This window comes from Pogona vitticeps, chromosome 1 (genome assembly GCF_051106095.1).
Source record: "Pogona vitticeps strain Pit_001003342236 chromosome 1, PviZW2.1, whole genome shotgun sequence".
NCBI lineage: Eukaryota > Metazoa > Chordata > Lepidosauria > Squamata > Agamidae > Pogona > Pogona vitticeps.
In genome coordinates, this window is record NC_135783.1 from 197,607,013 (window position 1) to 197,624,965 (window position 17,953).

Below are 17,953 nucleotides of genomic sequence, written 5' to 3' on the forward strand. Positions count from 1 at the left end.
CATCTTGCAAAACACAGTTCCCCATACCATCTTGGGGAAAAGCAATCCCCTCACCTGCACTGCCTTTGGAAATTCAAGGGGTCTCAGATAGCCTTAACCCCTCTTTCTCTCTCCAGCAATAAAGAAAGAGGATAAAAAAAAAAAGAGTCAAAACAGCCCCCTGGCTCCTGACAATGGTAACTCCATTTGCCTTGATACTTTACCACAGAAAAAAAGAGAAAGGAATATAAAACATCATCAGGACTTGCTGCCTTTGCAATAGGTCCTGATGAAGAAAGAAAGAGATAAAAAGAAATTTAGAAAAAACAGGGTTAATCACAAGTGCAATCTCCCATTGACACAATTTATGCAGATGAGTTCCTCACATTTGGGGAAATCGCAGGGATCAGCAGCACAATGGATGAAGTACAATGGATAAACTTTCCCCCTCAGAAAACCATTCTTATAACATGGTATTTCCCCTGCAAGGTATGGCCCTTGCCTCTCCTACCCCATTCTGTCCCCTAACCCCCCAAGTCATGGTGACCCCCTGGCTGCACCTCCCACTCAGTACAGGGCTGCACAGCCCCAGTCCTGCCAGAGGCCAAGAGAGCTCCTCAGTGTTTTGGGGTGCCCTGCGGGACTCCCATCAGGGGCTAAGTGTTCCTCCCACAATCCCCTAGTGCACAGGTATTAGCATATGCTAATACCTTATGTTAATTGTGGGCGGAACACCTAGCTACTTTATGCTAATACCTGTGTATGTTGGGGAAGAAAGTGTATGTTGGTGTTTTTCCAGGAGACGGACCGTGGAAAGCCAGCAGCATATACTTTCTCCCCCACTTTTTTGGGATAAAAAAGTAGGTCTTATATAATTAATGTGTTCCAATTGGGGGGGGGACTGTCTTGTGAAACAGGGTTGGGGAGAAAAACTGTCTTGTGAGGCAAGGACCCAAACATTGTCCAGCAAAAATTGCCCATAGGAACAATTATTTTGGGAAGCATAACATTGCTCAAAAAAAGTCATCGTCTAGTGAATTCATCGTTTTGCAAGGCAATCGTCTTGCAAGGCACCACTGTAATACAGAACGCGGTGGGCCCATGGAGGCCAGTGAGTTAAGCAAGAGTTCCCCCAGCACCACCTTCTGATTCCACCCCTCCAGGAATGAACAGAGACATGGAAATCTGTACCTCCATGTTATATCTCAAATCATGCAGGTCAGAAGATACCATGGTTGTTGTTATCAAAAGCCTTCAAGAGGACCAGCAGAGTCAGTAGGGACACACTTCCCTGTTGATCATCCACTAAGGCCTTCCCCATACTATAATGAGATTTGAAGATAGTTTGAAAGGGATCTTGATAATCTGTTTTGTCCAGAAACCCCTGGAGTTCAGACGCTACCATGCATTCGGTATGTTGCACACCAGTGCAATGACCAAAATACTATTGGTGTTTATATAAGGTTTGCATAACTTGCTGTAATTAATTGTAATTGCTTGAGAAGGTGTCAAGGACTATTTATTTTATTTATTTATTTAATTTAGCAGCATCCGAAGTTAGATTCATTGGGTCTTCATCAGCTGCAGCATCCACAGTTAGAGAAGAACTGAATGATTTCATTTGCAATATGTTGTGCAAATTGCTCATAATCTGTTCAGGTCTACAGAGATAGAATAGAATCTCTTGCTGCATCAGGTTCAGCTGGAATCTGTTTTGGTAATCCTTTTGTTCAAAGATGGCCACTTTGAGAGCCAGAAGTCCTGTTTACACATTACTCACCTTGCTTTCTTCAACATGCGAATGTGTACAAGTGAGGACAAAGTCAGCATTCATAGTTCACGTAGTTGAACTATGTTCATAGTTGCAAAGTCTGTGGTAATCTTTTCAGATTGATTTAGGATCTGTAAACAAGTGCAGGCCTACTGCCCAGGGCTCAAGAGAAATCAGACCTATGGTGGAGGATGAATTGTAGATCATTTAAGATCATTTTAGAAGAGATATTTATTTATTTATTTATTTATTTATTTATTTATTTATTTATTTATTGCATTTATATGCCGCCCATCTAGACATAGTCTACTCTGGGTATGTGTTAGTCTGAGCTAGTACATCAGGCAAAAACAAAATAAAAATAAGCAATAAACACAAAAATATTATGGCACCTAATTGCTTTATTTTAATGTGAGCCTTTGTGGACAAGTCCACTTCCTCAGACATAAGAGGGGAGGTACATGGTGACTATTTAATAGCAGAACCACGTTACAGTGGTGCCTAGCAAGACGATATTTTAATTTGTTCCATGGAAATCTCTCTCTTGTGAAAACATCTTGTGAAACCTAGTTCCCAATTGGAATGCATTGAAATCCATTTAATGTGTTCCAATTGGGGAAAAAACCATCAACATCATCTTGCAAAACACAGTTCCCCACACTATATTGGGGAAACTCAATCCCCTCACCTGCACTGCCTTTGGAAATTCAATGGGTCCCAAATAGCCTTCTCCCTTTTTCTCTCTCCAGCAACAAATAAACTCTTTCTTTGCTGCTGAAAAGAAAAAAAGGGTAAAAGGAGTTAAACCCCCTTCTGTCCCCTGACCCCCCAAGTTATGGTGACCCGCTGGCTGCACCTCCCACTCAGTACAGGGCTGCACAGCCCCAGTCCTGCCAGAGGCCAAGAGAGCTCCTCAGTGTTTTGGGGTGCCCTGCGGAACCCCCATCAGGGGCTAGGTGTTCCTCCCACAATCCCCTAGTTCACATATATTAGCATATGCTAATACCTTATGCTAATACCTGTGCACTAGGGGATTGTGGGAGGAACACCTAGCCCCTGAGGGGGTCCCACAGGGCACCCCAAAATACTGAGGAGCTCTCTTGGCCTCTGGCAGGACTGGGGCTGTGCAGCCCTGTACTGAGTGGGAGGTGCAGCCAGCGGGTCACCATAACTTGGGGTGTTAGGGGACAGAAGAGGGTAGGAGATGCAAGGGCCATTCTAAATCATACTTTATAGGAAAAAAACTATGTTATCAAAATGGTTTTTTCAGGGAGAGTCTCATCTATTGCAGTTTAGGTGTGCTGTTGACCCCTGTGATTTCCCCAAATGTGGGGAACTCAACTATATAATTTGTGTTAATGGGGGCATTATGTTTGTGATTTCTGTTTTTTTTTTTTTAATATTTAGTCTCTTTACCCTATGGTTCCTGCCTGTTTTCACCATCCTCTGCCATTTGTAGCCTCTGCCATTTGCAGCTGTATCCCCATTGGTAATACTTTGCAAGATGGTTTTCCCCCCATTAAAGCGCATTAATTACATACAACCTACTTTTAGGTCTTATGTAATTAGTGTGTTCCAGTGGAGGGGAACCATCTTAGGAAACAGGGTAAAAAAAAACCTGTTTTGTAAGTCAAGGACCCAAACATCATCCAGCGACAATCGTTTTGGGAAGCACAACATTGCTCAAAAAAAGTCATTGTCTATGGAATTCCTCGTTTTGCGAGGTAATCGTCTAGCGAGGCACCACTGTATATCCTTCCTTTCTGCCTTCCTTCCTTCCACTTGTCCTTTTTTAAAATATGGGTTTAATTAAATTCATAGATTACTTCATACAAAAGTTTTTGCTTTCCTTGAAGAAAAGGCAAACATAGCCTTTTAAAAAAAAAACACTGCAATGCGTGCATTTCAAAAGCTCTTTCCCAACTTTTTTCTTTTCTTTTTTTGCGCTCTGATAAGAGATGATGAGAGAGAAACAAAACATAAGAACACAAACACTGGAGAATGTTGAATGACATGGAAGGAGGAAGGGGCTTCTACAGGCAACTGTCTCCAGCTTCCCTCAAATGAGCAGTCTCTATTCACTTTGGCTTACTTGGAGGGATATTTATAGGAGTAACAAATCTTTCTAGAGTGGATAGCTATAAATCTAGGATGGCATAAAATTAGAATATGGGCCACTTTTTATTATCTCTCTTAAAATAAAACTGAAGATATGGGCTGTCCTTTCTAGGCTGCTGTTACAGTCTTACAGGTTTTCTGACCAGAACTATGGATGATGTAATTAGAAAAGAGGTTAGATGTAGGCCATAAAGAAGGACATCCGTCATCAAAAAGGAGAGCGAAGAAGCAGGCTGATTTGCATAAAATGGCCCATGCTAATTTATAGATACAAATGCAAAATTAGAAATCACTTTTACAATTTCAACATGATTCAAATGTATCTCACCTGAATCAGGCCAGTTTCACTGGAGTGGAGAAGACAGAGAGGAGGTGATGGGTATGCATGCTCAGTCTGCTGTGCATAAACTGCTAGCTAATCAGAAATAAGCAAATTCAAGGATCTTGGTTTCCTTATGGCTTTTTATCTTCAGAGGAGACACACAAAAGACATCAAAAGGAGGACTATCTCCCCTGCTGCCCTTCAAGTGGACATAGTCTTCTCACTGTCCTCCTTGCTCTGCAGCTCTCTGGTTCTCTTCCTGGTAGCCAGGATACAGCTTCCATCTGCCACTTTCGACTTGCTCCTCAAAAACCCCAACAACAAGCAATCTCCAATATTGCACTAGATTTCTTTTGATTCTAGCCAGTGTAGTGTAGTGGCCCTTCTGACTATGACAGTTCCATCCATTTGATGAGGACTGAAGAAAAAGCCTTTGCAATGAATGTGCTAGCACTTTGAGACCTCTCTCAGTGGATGGTTGGATCCTGCCCATTTTCTGTTGGCTTTTGTCTAAGCAGGAGAAGGCTTGCTTGTTCAGGACCTGCGAAAATACAGTAACTGCTTTTCTGGACATTTTGGGTTAAATGCTAGCGGTTTTTGTCCTGCCTCATTGTTTTACTTTCTCTGTTTACCTTTATTGTTGTTATATGGTGTAGCGTTCTCTATTTAGTTGATCTATGGTTCTTGTTGTATAATGTAAGGATTTTTGAATATTCATGTTGCTGAAAGGCGGAGCCGAGACGGATACTATAAGAGGCGGAGCCTGAGAGAATATTTCAGTCAGAGTGTTAAGATTGAGTCAGTAAGAGTAGAGTCAGAGGGTGTAATAGAATGTGTAGTTTGGGGAAATTCTGAGGAATGATTAGTTACTGAAGATATTTATGGATCTATGTAATCAATAAACCAAAGTTTTATTTAAAAGAACTTGAAGTGTGGAACTGAGTCTTTCTGAAGTAAATGGTGATTTAGAAGTCACCTGGTGGCAGCAAGTGTAAAAGAAGCGAGTGTCTGCCTTCGGGTGCTCTGAGGCTTGAAGGTCAAGCAAAGGGGCACGAGGGTGGACGCCACATATGGTATGATGCTGGTAGAAAAGGTTCATGATAAATTAGTATCTGTGACATCGGCCTGGCAGAAGTGAATTTCCTTCTCCCGTAAAATGCAACACAGATATTTAGAAGACCCTGCTGTGGGCTAAGGTTCCCTAAAAGGGATTTGCATCTGCCCTTCCTTTCTCCCTCACAATACAGACAGTGCAATTCAGCAGGCCTCCTCAACCCTCTGTATAGCTGTTTGGGGAGTGGAGAGAGAAGGTGCTGTGTGATGGGAAGTCAACTTCTATCAGCAAAATTACAAATATGTAACTCTGAACCCAACCTACTGGATATGTTTTTTGTATTGTTTTGACCTGTTTTGTGAACCTTCTTGGCATCTTAATATGGAAAGGTACCTGTATCTCTGCTAATACACAGAAGTTAGTCAATGCGGCAGAAATACAGTCACAGACATTCACCAGTGCAATAGTGGTAGTTCTGTAGACTGGATTGTCAGTGCACTTGGCGTTTTATGCCAACAGTAATAAATGGTATATACTACTGCTGCTGCTGCTGCTGCTGCTGCTGCTGCTGCTGCTGCTACTACTACTCATCTTAGAACTAAAGAGCTGGAAGGGACCCTATGGATTATTGGGTTCATCTCCAGTCAAGGATGCACGGTGGGGAATTGAACTCCCAGTCTCTGGCTCTGCAGCCAGATCCCTAAGCCACTGAGTTATCCAGCAGTTCTTTATATGCCCTGCACATGGCTGATGAAGAGTTATAGACAGGGCTGTTTCAAATTGCTTTAGAATCTAAAGTGTAGATAAACTCATTTGGATAGACAACTCATAACAAATCCTTTGTGATGTGTACTTCTTTTTTCTGCCCGTGTAATACAGTGGTGCCTCGACTTACGACCATAATCTGTTCCAGAATATGGACATAACTCAAAATGGTCGTAAGTCAAAGCACCATTTCCAATAGGAATGCATTGAAATGCAATTAATCTGTTCTGGCCAAAGAAAAAACTAACCAAAAAACAACAAAAGAATCACTGTAAGACTCATTGGAAACGTGATTAATCCCTTCCAGCCGAATTTTTTTTTTGGGGGGGGAGAAAAGCAATCAAGCATGCAAGACCCATTGGAAATGCACAGAAAACAAATGGAGCAGATCGGAAATGCACAGAGAACAAAGGGGGCAGGTCGTAAATGCAAAGAAAACAAAGGGAAAAGCAAGGGAAGCATGCAGGACCCATCGGAAATAGGGAAAAAATGCCAAAAAGCAACCAAACCCCCAAAGACCCATTAGAAATGGGGACCACCAAAAAAGCAACCAACCCCCCAAGACCCATCGGAAATGAGGGGGGAACCAAAAAACAAACCCCCCAAGACCCATCAGAAATGGGAAAAAACCCTCCAAAAAGCAACAAAACCCCCCAAGACCTATTACAGCACAGAAACTTAACACCCCCAGCCCAAAACCACACTGCAAAAACACCCAGAACAGTTTTTAAAATGCAGAAAACAGCATCTTACCTTATCAGGCAGCTTGAAGCCTCCCTGCAAACACACACACAGAGACACACACACTCAGAAGCAAGGCAGTCCCAAGCCTCCTCCGACGCACACTCTCTTAACTGCTGGGGTGAAAGAGCTACAAAGAAGCATCAGCGTCGCCACCTACAGTTAGAAATTTGAATTTCCCGCCTTTCTCCCCTGCCTTTTTCTGTTCGTAAGTGGAAGCTCCGGTCGCAAGTAGAAGCCAAATTTTGCAGCTGGAGCTGGTCATAACTCGAAATGGTCATAAGTAGGGATGTTTGTAAGTCGAGGCACCACTGTATGGAGGATTTTAACCCTCATAATATATGAGCTTGTTCAGATTTATTTGAAATATGGTACTATTCTGTAATAGCGAATATACTTGAATGTGCCTTTTCTCAGAAAGAAAATAAATCACACAAAACTATCTGTATGTGCACAGTAGTTTATAATGGAGCTCAGTAATCTGGAGACAGTAGCTGCAGAGAGTCCTTCAGGTATTCAGTAGGGAAGTCATGGCCGTCACAAGAGAGTGAATGAGACCATAGCATGGTACAAGTGGCTTTCTCACCTTATAATCTTGGTCATTTTGGAATTGAGTGGATTTTTTGTTTTTCCAACTGCATAGAGATTTGGGACAAATCAAAAGAAAAGAGCAAATCATACAACTGCGCAATGGGGATTTGATTGCATTTTTTTAAATGGCAGTCAGGAAGGGAAAGGATTTACGTATTTTCTGGCCATTGCCTTTCTGTAACAGATTTTGCATTTCATTTTGTGCAGCAAACAGATACACGCACGTGCACACGGCTCTGATTTCTAGTTGACTAAATCTTGCCATTGAAACTAGAATGTCTGTTGTCGCCTAGAGTGGTCACAACTGACTAGATAGGCGGGGTATAAATGAAATAAATAAATAAATAAATATATTTCTATGTATAATATAATTTAATAATATTTATGTGTATAGAATATGTTTATGTATGATATTCTTTATATGTGTTATATATTATGCATGTATAAGTATTTGCCATGTAGTCTCACTCTTATATCTGAAGAAGTGGACTATGTCCATGAAAGTTCAGATTAAAATATAGTAGTTTGCATTTAAGGTGCCACAATGTTTTTGTTGTCTCTTTTGTTTTTGTTTTTTGTGGGGCGGTTGGGTTCGATTCTGTTTTGTTTTGCTTCTTGTCTGTTGTTGGGTGTACTTTGAACTACAGAGAGTCTTACACTGATGCTTGAGATTTCATAGAATCATGGATCTCCCAACAAAAAAAAAAAAAAGGGAAATTAAATTACTTGCTGCTATTTGTGCCGGATAGATTATATATCTTCCTTCTGTTACAATGATTCTCACTGTGTGCTCCTTCTAAAGGCACAAATGAAATGCAGCAGGTCCCAAAGATCTAGCTTATGTTTTGACACACTGATTTAAATGGTCAGCTGCCCCATGTAGAAATAGATAACATAGTCTTTTGAGGATTTGTTGCCGATTCGGAATAGCCAAAGTGAAGAGGTTTCCTATCGGACTTGCATCAACACTATCTGTTCCATTAAGCAAACACATTACAGTACATAGGAGCACACACTGTGTCTGTACGAGGAAACCTGAGCAAACAGATAAGAACTGGCATTGACAGCCTTTTGTTGCTGGTCAGAAAACGCACCTGGTGCACACAGCTTTTCAGCAGCAGTATGTCTCTAGCCAAGCAATCCCGCTGTTTAAAAGGAACTGCCTCCAGTACATTTCACCTCTTGAATGCCTGTCTTTTACAAAGCAGTGCTCACATGTACAAACCAGAGCTAGTAACAATCGTTGCAGCTCTTTTGTGTGCCTGTTTTGACCAGCTGGCATGTATTTCTGTGCAACAAACCTGTTACATACAGCACTGATGTTACCTGTCTGTCATGGGTTTGGAGGGAAAGTTCCAGCCTATGGGGAGTGGAAGGCGGGACATCAGGAGGAGGGGCTGTACTGTATATATATATGTGGAGCCTGTGAGAAGCTGAAGAAGAAGCTGGAGAAGAGCTGAGAGAAGAAGCTTGAGTGGGAGTCTGTGTGTCAGACAGGGTACTACTGTGTGTCAGTCAGTACCAACCTGATAGGTTCAGGTGTCTGTATGGTTAGCCAGAACTGATAGGTTCAGGGTCTGTGCTTCAAGTTAAGTGTTCTGTGTGAACCAAACTGTGTGCATGTATGATTGAGACTAAGCCACGTTACTGTATCTTATTCACCTGATCATTTTATTTTCCCTGTGTGTTGTTTAAATAAACCTTGTTCTTTTATTTGTTTAAAAATCCATCCCTGGTCTGTGTGACTTCTTATAGGGAATGGTTGGTGGCAGCTTAGTGAAACTGTGGCATATCCCGGTAGGTCTGGGTTTGTCACATTGATTGGTGTCCAGCGTGTGGGATACGTCTGGTCCAGTTGTCCAGCGGTCCAGCAAAGCCTTGGCAAGTGTGCCCAGAGCAAGGGGGGTCTAGTCAGGGACAATCTGAGAGCGCGTAGGTAATCTTCTAGGCTTACCTCACGGGGGGGTAAGCTAGTAGAAGAACGTGTAACCTCAGATTGGGGGCTAGATTAGGGAGCTCTGAGGCAACCTGTTTTTGGCGGGAAAAAAGCTGAGGCAAAACTGTAAAGTAACAGTGATTTAGCCTGCCTGCTGCGAGGCCTAGCAGAGGGGGGTAGACTCTAGCTCGCAACTGTTGCAAGTTAGTGCTGAAGGACAGCAGCAATCTATAGAGAAAGCTGGTTCTGAGGCAAAAAAGAAAAAAAAAGTGGTCGCTTTATTTTGAGGCTTGACTTTTGAAAGCAGCCTGTGCTGGGGGGGGATTATGCCCTTGACTCGAAGCCAAATGGCAGAAATGGGTGAAGTGAAAGACCCCCAGGTTGACCAAGGTTCTGAGGATGAATTTGGCTCAGTGCAAGGTGACAGCACGGGAGAACAGAACCCAGAACTCAGGAAAATGCTCATAGCCCAACAGCATGAACTGAGGATGAGGCAATTTGAAATGGAGGAAAGGGAAAGAGAAGAAAGATTAGAGAGAGAAAGAAGGGAGGAAAGGGAGAGGCAAAGACAATTTGAATTAGAGAGAGAGAGAGAGAGAATGGAGAGGGAAGAAAGAATGGAGAGAGAGAAAATTGCTCTGGAAAAAGAAAGGATGGCGTTTGAGTTAAGAAAATTGGAAATGATGAACCAGAACAATAATAACAATAGGGATTCTGAGGGAGGCCAATTGTCTAAAGCTGACCTGAAGAAATTCCCTGTGTACCACAAGGGAGATTGTCCTGAGGTGTTCTTTTCCTTAGTGGAAAGAGCGTTTGTGGACTTCTCAGTAAGGGAAACTGAGAAGATGACCATCATGCGATCTTTAATCAGTGGCAGCCTGGCAGAAGTCTATGCAGAGATGCCACAGGAACTGATGAAAGATTTTGCAGAGTTTAAAAAACTGGTGTTTGCCAGACATGGGATAAATGCGGAACAGCTGAGGCAAAGATTCAGGTCAATCACCAAGAAACCAGAGCAGACTTTTACCCAAGTGGGGGCCCAATTGGTGAGGCTGCTAGAGAAATGGCTATCTCAGGAGGGGACAGAGACCTTTCAGCAGCTCAAAGACTTGATAGCGCTGGAACAGTTCTATTCAGTCCTGCATGGGGAACTGAAATTCCAGGTGAGGGAAAGGAAACCAAAATCTGTGGCAGAAGCAGCCGAGATCGCAGATTTTATTTATCAAATAAGAAAACCCTTAGGTGCTGAGTGGAAATCTGTAGATAAACCCAAAGAAACCTACAGCAAGTACTCTCAGGGACCAGGAAAAAGCCAGCAAGGGGGAGGGGCCCATGGTGAAGGGAAGCCCTCAGACATGAAACCAAGACCTCAGATTTTGGAGGGAAAACCAAAACAGGATGAGAAAGACTCAAAATATAGCAGAAAATGTTATTGCTGTCAGGGAAAGGGCCATCTAATCTCAGAGTGTGAGAAATTAAAGCAGCTAAAAGGAATTGTGCCTCAGGATTCGAGTGGAACCAAGCCAAAAGCTGTGTTCTGTGTCCAGAAAGAGCAAGGCTCATTGTCACTGAGGGAGCCTGTTGCCATGACTACTCAATCTGGAACAGCTACATCTGCTGATCAGGCTGAGGAAAATGGTCCTCTTGTAGAGGTCAGGCGCTGCCTACTGGTGAGAACAGATTCTCAGTTGTTTGAAACAGCAGGGGTGGACGTAGGAATACTTGGCCATCAGTATCGGGGGCTGCGGGACACTTGTTCTCAGGTGACCCTGTGCCATCCAGATATTATTCCTAGGGAATATGTAATCCCAAATGAGAGCATGAAGGTGGCAGGGATTGAGGGGCAGGTGATCTCACTGCCAGTAGCGGAGGTACCTGTGAACTTTCAAGGCTGGAGGGGAGTTTGGCGGCTAGCGGTTTCATCGACTCTGCCAGCAGCCGTGCTCGTGGGAAATGACCTGGCTGAACAGGTGAAACGGGTGCTAGTGATTACACGTTCACAAGCCACCACGGGGACAGTTCAGGGGGGTAATGATGAGCCAGAGACGGAAGCAGAGGGGAGTTCAGAAGCTGTGGTGGAAACCTTAACCACAGACAGCCGATTTGGCCAAGAGCAAAAGGCAGACGCCACTCTCCAAAAGTGTTTTGAACAGGTGACTGACGCTCAGCTAACACCTGAAACCCCAGTGAGATTTCTAGAGGAAAAGGGGATTTTGTATAGAGAGACCCTGAGGAATATCTCAAAAGGGGGAGATGGGATCCGAAGTCAGCTAGTGGTACCTGAAAAGTATCGCCCCATGATCTTACAAAGGGGGCACTCTGACATGTTTGCTGCGCACTTAGGGGTGAACAAAACACAGCAGAGAATCACACAGAATTTTTACTGGCCTGACATAGGGAAGCAGATCAGGGAGTTCTGTAAACAATGTGATGTGTGTCAAAGGCAGGGGAATAACCGCGACAGGACCAAAGCAAAGTTGTGCCCTTTGCCTGTGATTGACACTCCGTTCAAATGCATAGGGGTGGATATTGTGGGACCTTTGCCCAAGGCCACAAAGAGGGGGAACAGGTTCATTCTCACCATTGTGGACCATGCCACGAGGTACCCTGAAGCCATACCCTTAACTAACATTGAAACTAACACAGTGGCAGATGCCTTGGTGGGGTATATGTCCAGGATGGGATTTGCCTCAGAAATAATCACAGATTTGGGAGCATCGTTCACATCGAAGCTCATGAAACGCTTATGGCAAATCTGTGGAATTAAGCACAAGGAAACCACTGCCTATCACCCTGAAAGTAATGGGTTAACTGAGAAGTTCAATGGGACTCTAATGCGCATGATTAGGGCTTACTTGGCAGAGAATCCAAACAATTGGGACCAGAAGCTGCAATCCCTTTTGTTTGCTTATCGATCAGTGCCACAAGCCAGTACCGGGTTCAGTCCGTTTGAACTTTTATTTGGGAGAAGGGTGAAAGGGCCCCTTGATTTGATCAAACAAAATTGGGAGCAGATCACCCAGGATGACCCACAAGACGTTGTGACATACATAGACACCTTGATGAATGACCTAAAGAGAAATCTAGAGCTGGCAGCAGAAAACCTGCAAGCTCAGAAGGTCAGACAGAAAACATGGTATGACCACAAAGCTAGAGAGAGGCACTTTGACCCAGGGGAGGAAGTGCTTTGGCTTAGGCCCTGCAGAGAGAACAAACTGCAGCTCAAATGGGCAGGACCATATAGGGTCATTTCCAAGATGTCAGACCTGAACTACCTTATAGAGCAGGAGGAGAACCAAGCAAGGAGGGTGGTTCATGTGAATGCCCTAAAACCCTACTACAGAGGGGAACAGAGGGTTTTATTTGCGATAAAAGCAGCTGAGAGTGAGGAAGCTGAATTACCCTTCTGGGAGGGTAGAGGGGAAGTAAAATACAACCCAGAGGAGGTAAAGATCAGTCCTGCACTCACCCAAGACCAGCAGCAAGAACTAAAAATGCTGCTCATTAAATATCAACAGGTGTTTTCCAACAAGCCGGGGATAGTGAAGGGAGTGATGCATCGGATCCACACAGGGGATGCACCCCCGCAGGCAGTATCCCCATACCGAGTAACGGGACCCTATAGGGACAAGGTGCGGAAGGAGCTGGACGAGATGCTTAGGGAGAACATAATCGTCCCCTCTTCTAGTCCTTGGTCCTCTCCGATAGTCCTTGTGGACAAGCCTGATGGGAGCATTAGGTTTTGTGTTGATTACAGGAAATTAAACCGCGTAACCACTCCTGATGCTTACCCAATGCCCAGGCTAGACAACCTGATTGAAACCATAGGGGGTTGTCGGTTCATCTCATCATTGGACCTGGTAAAGGGATATTGGCAATTAAGAATTGATCCCAGGGATCAAGAAAAGACTGCCTTTTGCAGCCCTTTTGGTCTCTATGAGTTTCGAGTCCTGAGCTTTGGTCTCAGAAATGCACCAGCCACATTCCAAAGGCTGATGGACCAGACCTTGGCAGGGCTCAGTGACTTTACTGTGGCCTACATTGACGACATAGGGATCTTCAGTAATACCTGGGAAGATCACCTGAAACACCTGGAGTTAGTGCTGCAGAGGTTAAGTGCAGCAGGGCTAACAGTAAAGGCGAGCAAGTGTCAGCTGGGTAGCCCAGAAATAAAATACTTGGGTCACATGGTAGGGGGAGGAGTGATAAAACCCCTAGAGGCCAAAATAGAAGCCGTTCGTGATTGGCCCAGACCCAACACCAAGAAAAAAGTCAAATCATTTCTTGGGTTGGTGGGCTACTACAGAAAGTTCATCCCGAGGTTTAGCGAGATTGCGGCTCCGCTGACCGATCTGACGAGGAAGAAGGCTGATGACCGCATCCCGTGGACCAGCGACTGTGAGGAGGCGTTCCAGAGGTTGAAGCAGGCGCTCATCAACTATCCAGTGCTGCGTGCTCCAGACTTCGACCGGGAGTTCATCATCTACACCGATGCGTCTAACAGCGGGGTAGGAGCAGTTCTTTGCCAGGAGGATGAAAATGGTGACCAGCATCCAGTGTCCTACCTGAGTAGGAAACTCCAGAAAGGTGAGAGACATTTGGCAACCGTGGAGAAGGAGTGTCTGGCCATAGTCTACGCGATCCAGAAGGCCAAGCCTTACATCTGGGGAAGACATTTTATTCTTTGCACTGACCATTCACCACTGCAATGGTTAAAGACAATGAAAACCCACAATAGCAAACTTATGAGGTGGGCTTTAAACTTGCAGGACTATGACTTTGAAGTGAAGGTGGTCAGAGGGTCAGTGAACTGTGTTGCTGACGCCTTGTCAAGAAGACCTGAAGATTGAAGACGGCGAAAGAACATGGACTATGTATATATTTTGGTGACCAAAAGTCAAATGTGTCTGTTTATTAAACATGTTGGTTTGTATGAATAAAGGTAACTTGATGTATTGTTAATGGTAAATATTTAAATGCCTAATAGAGTGTAAGTATAAGTAAGTATGGTATTGTATGTTATTATATGACTGTTTTTGTTTGTTTTGGGTCCAGGTTGTTTTTTTGGAGAAAAGCACCTTAGCTTTCCCCCTACAAAACAACTTATAAAGAGGGGAGGTGTTACATACAGCACTGATGTTACCTGTCTGTCATGGGTTTGGAGGGAAAGTTCCAGCCTATGGGGAGTGGAAGGCGGGACATCAGGAGGAGGGGCTGTACTGTATATATATGTGGAGCGTGTGAGAAGCTGAAGAAGAAGCTGGAGAAGAGCTGAGAGAAGAAGCTTGAGTGGGAGTCTGTGTGTCAGACAGGGTACTACTGTGTGTCAGTCAGTACCAACCTGATAGGTTCAGGTGTCTGTATGGTTAGCCAGAACTGATAGGTTCAGGGTCTGTGCTTCAAGTTAAGTGTTCTGTGTGAACCAAACTGTGTGCATGTATGATTGAGACTAAGCCACGTTACTGTATCTTATTCACCTGATCATTTTATTTTCCCTGTGTGTTGTTTAAATAAACCTTGTTCTTTTATTTGTTTAAAAATCCATCCCTGGTCTGTGTGACTTCTTATAGGGAATGGTTGGTGGCAGCTTAGTGAAACTGTGGCATATCCCAGTAGGTCTGGGTTTGTCACAAAACCCTCTTGCTCCAGGATCTCAGGAGGAAGCATCATGTGTTTCAATGCCCCCATGTAAAACTGAAAGCCTGTGGAGGACAACTTTTTGCCCTTACGTGCTAGCTTTTGACAGACAAACGTCAACAAGTGGGAAGTACTCAGTCTTCCAGCTTAAGGGCCAGAACCAAAATGGGGGGGGGGGAGAGTGGGTACATTGACCCCACATGGAAGAAAGAGTGGTGGTGGGAAAAACTGATTCAGATTCAGAGGCTGAAGCGTGAAGAATCTTTCTGGACTCACTGACATTATACTGAATGAAACAGGCAAATGACGACTTGAACCGTGCAGCAAGTTCTGTGAATTACTTGGATTTCGAGCAAATAAGCTTCAAGCAACATATAACATGGATCTCATGTAATTTCCTACCAGCATTCCTTTACTCTGATCTTCTTGCAGTATTGCAAGAGGCTGAATTTGATTGGAAAGCATAAAGAGAGAGGGGAAAAAAGGGGGAGATGCTATAAATGGTTAATTTTGCAAATCATTTGAGATCTCTTCCAAATACAGTATAGCATTTCTCTGGCCTTAGGAATCTCTTTCCCCATGCGATGTATCCATTTTTCCCCAAGATCTGATTGACCTTCATTGTAATCAGATCATTTTTCTGTGATGAACCACTTACTTCCTATTCCTTGGGGGGGGGGGAGAGACAGTTTCTTCTTATTGTAGTACTTCATAGGTTTTTATTATTATTATTATTATTATTATTATTATTATTATTATTATTATTATTATTATTATTATTATTATTATTATTATTATTATTATTATTATTATTATTATTATTATACCAGCAGGACATTTCTGCTGATGTTTCATGTAGGAGAACGGTGAAATTTCTCCTGCTTCCTCTGTATTATCATTTTGATTATGGGTTCCCATCGGGTCCTGTCCTTTGCCTGTTGCTGCTTGCAGTGGCAATGGCTGATATTTTTCTCCTTTCTCCTTCCCCCAGTTCTCTTTCTACATCTTTCCAAAGGACAGGAACCTCCTTCATTTTCAAATGAGTGTTTCTTGGAAATCTTTTGCAGTAACAATGCTACAGTAACTCACTACAATAGAAGCAAAGTTGTTTCCATTCAGCAAATTTCTTTCATCAAACCAATTTGTTTTTCCATTCCAGTGTTCGTTCCTGCATGAGTGGCTCTTGATGCACATGTCCATATATGTAAGTTGCTTACAATGATCACACTCCTCCAACATGCAATGGCAGTAGTAGATGAGTGCATCAACAGTGGTACTAATAGTACTGCTGGTACTAAGCAATGCTGCTAAAAGTTTGTGTTTATAATGAGGAATAGTGCTGAGTACAAAATCATGAATGTTTTAAAAGAAGGGGAGCTGTAGGTTGAATCCCATCCTTCACAGATGCATGCAATTTAATGAAAATACTCCTAAAAACCATGGTTGCTGCTGTGAAATGTTTTGGATATGGCAGGGAGTAGACTGTTTTTTGCTATTGTGCATTTACTGTCGGAAAAGCAAAGGGGGAACACACTTGGGCGACATTATTATGGTACATCAGCAGGAAGAATCTCAGAAGTCTCTTCTCGACACCCCCCACCCCCAGTTCCATGCCATGCCTCCTAAGAGGAAGCCCTAGGTTTGCAAGCAGGAGGTAAAAGAGGTAACTGGAGTTAGAGAGACAGAGGAGAGCAGTGAACAGAGCATGAAAGGACATGTTGACTCTTGCGTGTGGATGCTGGCCATGCAATGTCCCTAAAAGAACCAGCAGTACTAAGCACCATTTGGAAGAAGAAGTGTCAACACAGCCCCACAGCCCTCATTATTTGTTAGGAAGCAAGAGGATGTGGCACAGAAAAACACGCAACAGAAGTCTACTTCATAAAGGGTTTCAAGCCACAGTCTGTTGCGTTCACTAGGAACCCAAGATCCAGCAAAAGGGGAGAGGGTTCTGTTAAGAAGACTGGGTCATACTCACATATGGTAGGTCTCTGGCCCCTTTGCTGTGTTTTGTTACCAAATTTAGATATTTAGACCAGTATCTCTCTACACTGTGCCTAAAGTGAAAGTGTGGAAATGTTAGTGCCGATGTATTTATAATTGGATCTTTAAAGTAAATTTATTAACTGTAAAACATTGAAATAAGTCTACAAATTTCATCCGTAAAATCACTTGGCGGTTGAATAATTAAGTTAAAAAATTAAAATAACTAAGCATTGCAAAAGGCCTCTAAATTAATGCCCCAAATAATGAACTAACAGTAATGTAAACATCTGGATATTACTCAACAAAATTTAGTGTTTTGAACATTTAATTACTAAAATAATGGATTTTATATTGATTGCTGAAATTTCTTACAAACTAGAGATAATGAGCTGATTTTTTTACTTCTAGTTGAGGTTTACTTTTTACTTACTTGGTTACACATATTACATTATTGCTAAACCATTGGAATTTTGATATCAACTTAATGTAGGTTTTTTATTGGTAAGACTCAGAGGGATAAAAGGCCTAAATCCAGCTGCAAGGCCTGACTCACTTAAGGGTGTGATCTGATAGGGACCAGTTGTAGTCTTTTCTGGTGTGAGCTGTTTCCAGGAGATCATATGACACACGGGCAATAGCACTCCAACCTGACCCTGATCCATGCCGAAGCTGGACCTTTTTGGTCTAGTGATAGGACTACTCTTTTTGGGGCAAGGTGGTGTAATTCCCAGACAAATTGGAGGTTTGTTTTAAGGAAGGCGGCTCCTAGCAAATCAACCTTTTAGAGGACGATCAGATTCAATCCTTTCTCGCTGTCTGAATGTACCCTGAATCAGCTTGATAGGTCAACACTTAATGCAAATTCCATTGATTTAGGAGTTCTGCTCTGTTTGGGAGTGACAGTCAGATTGAGGTCAAGAGCATCAGCAGAACAGCAAAACAGGGCGGTGGGGCGGTGGCAGGAGAGTTAATGATCAGGATTAGACATGGAGGTATTCATATTCCTTTATGCATAGGTGGATTCCACGGGCTCCGCATTCCCTTCCAGTCGCT

At 43.2% G+C, this 17,953-nt stretch overlaps 1 protein-coding gene and 1 non-coding gene across 11 annotated transcripts in view; both read left to right on the top strand.

Moving 5' to 3' along the window:
* ZNF385B (zinc finger protein 385B) overlaps positions 1-17,953 on the top strand; it is a 302,949-nt gene that overhangs the window by 106,258 nt on the left and 178,738 nt on the right. The window lies entirely within an intron of this gene.
* Positions 2,972-3,136, top strand: LOC140703524 (U1 spliceosomal RNA). Its single transcript, XR_012082871.2, has one exon. It is a non-coding gene; the product is annotated as a U1 spliceosomal RNA (small nuclear RNA).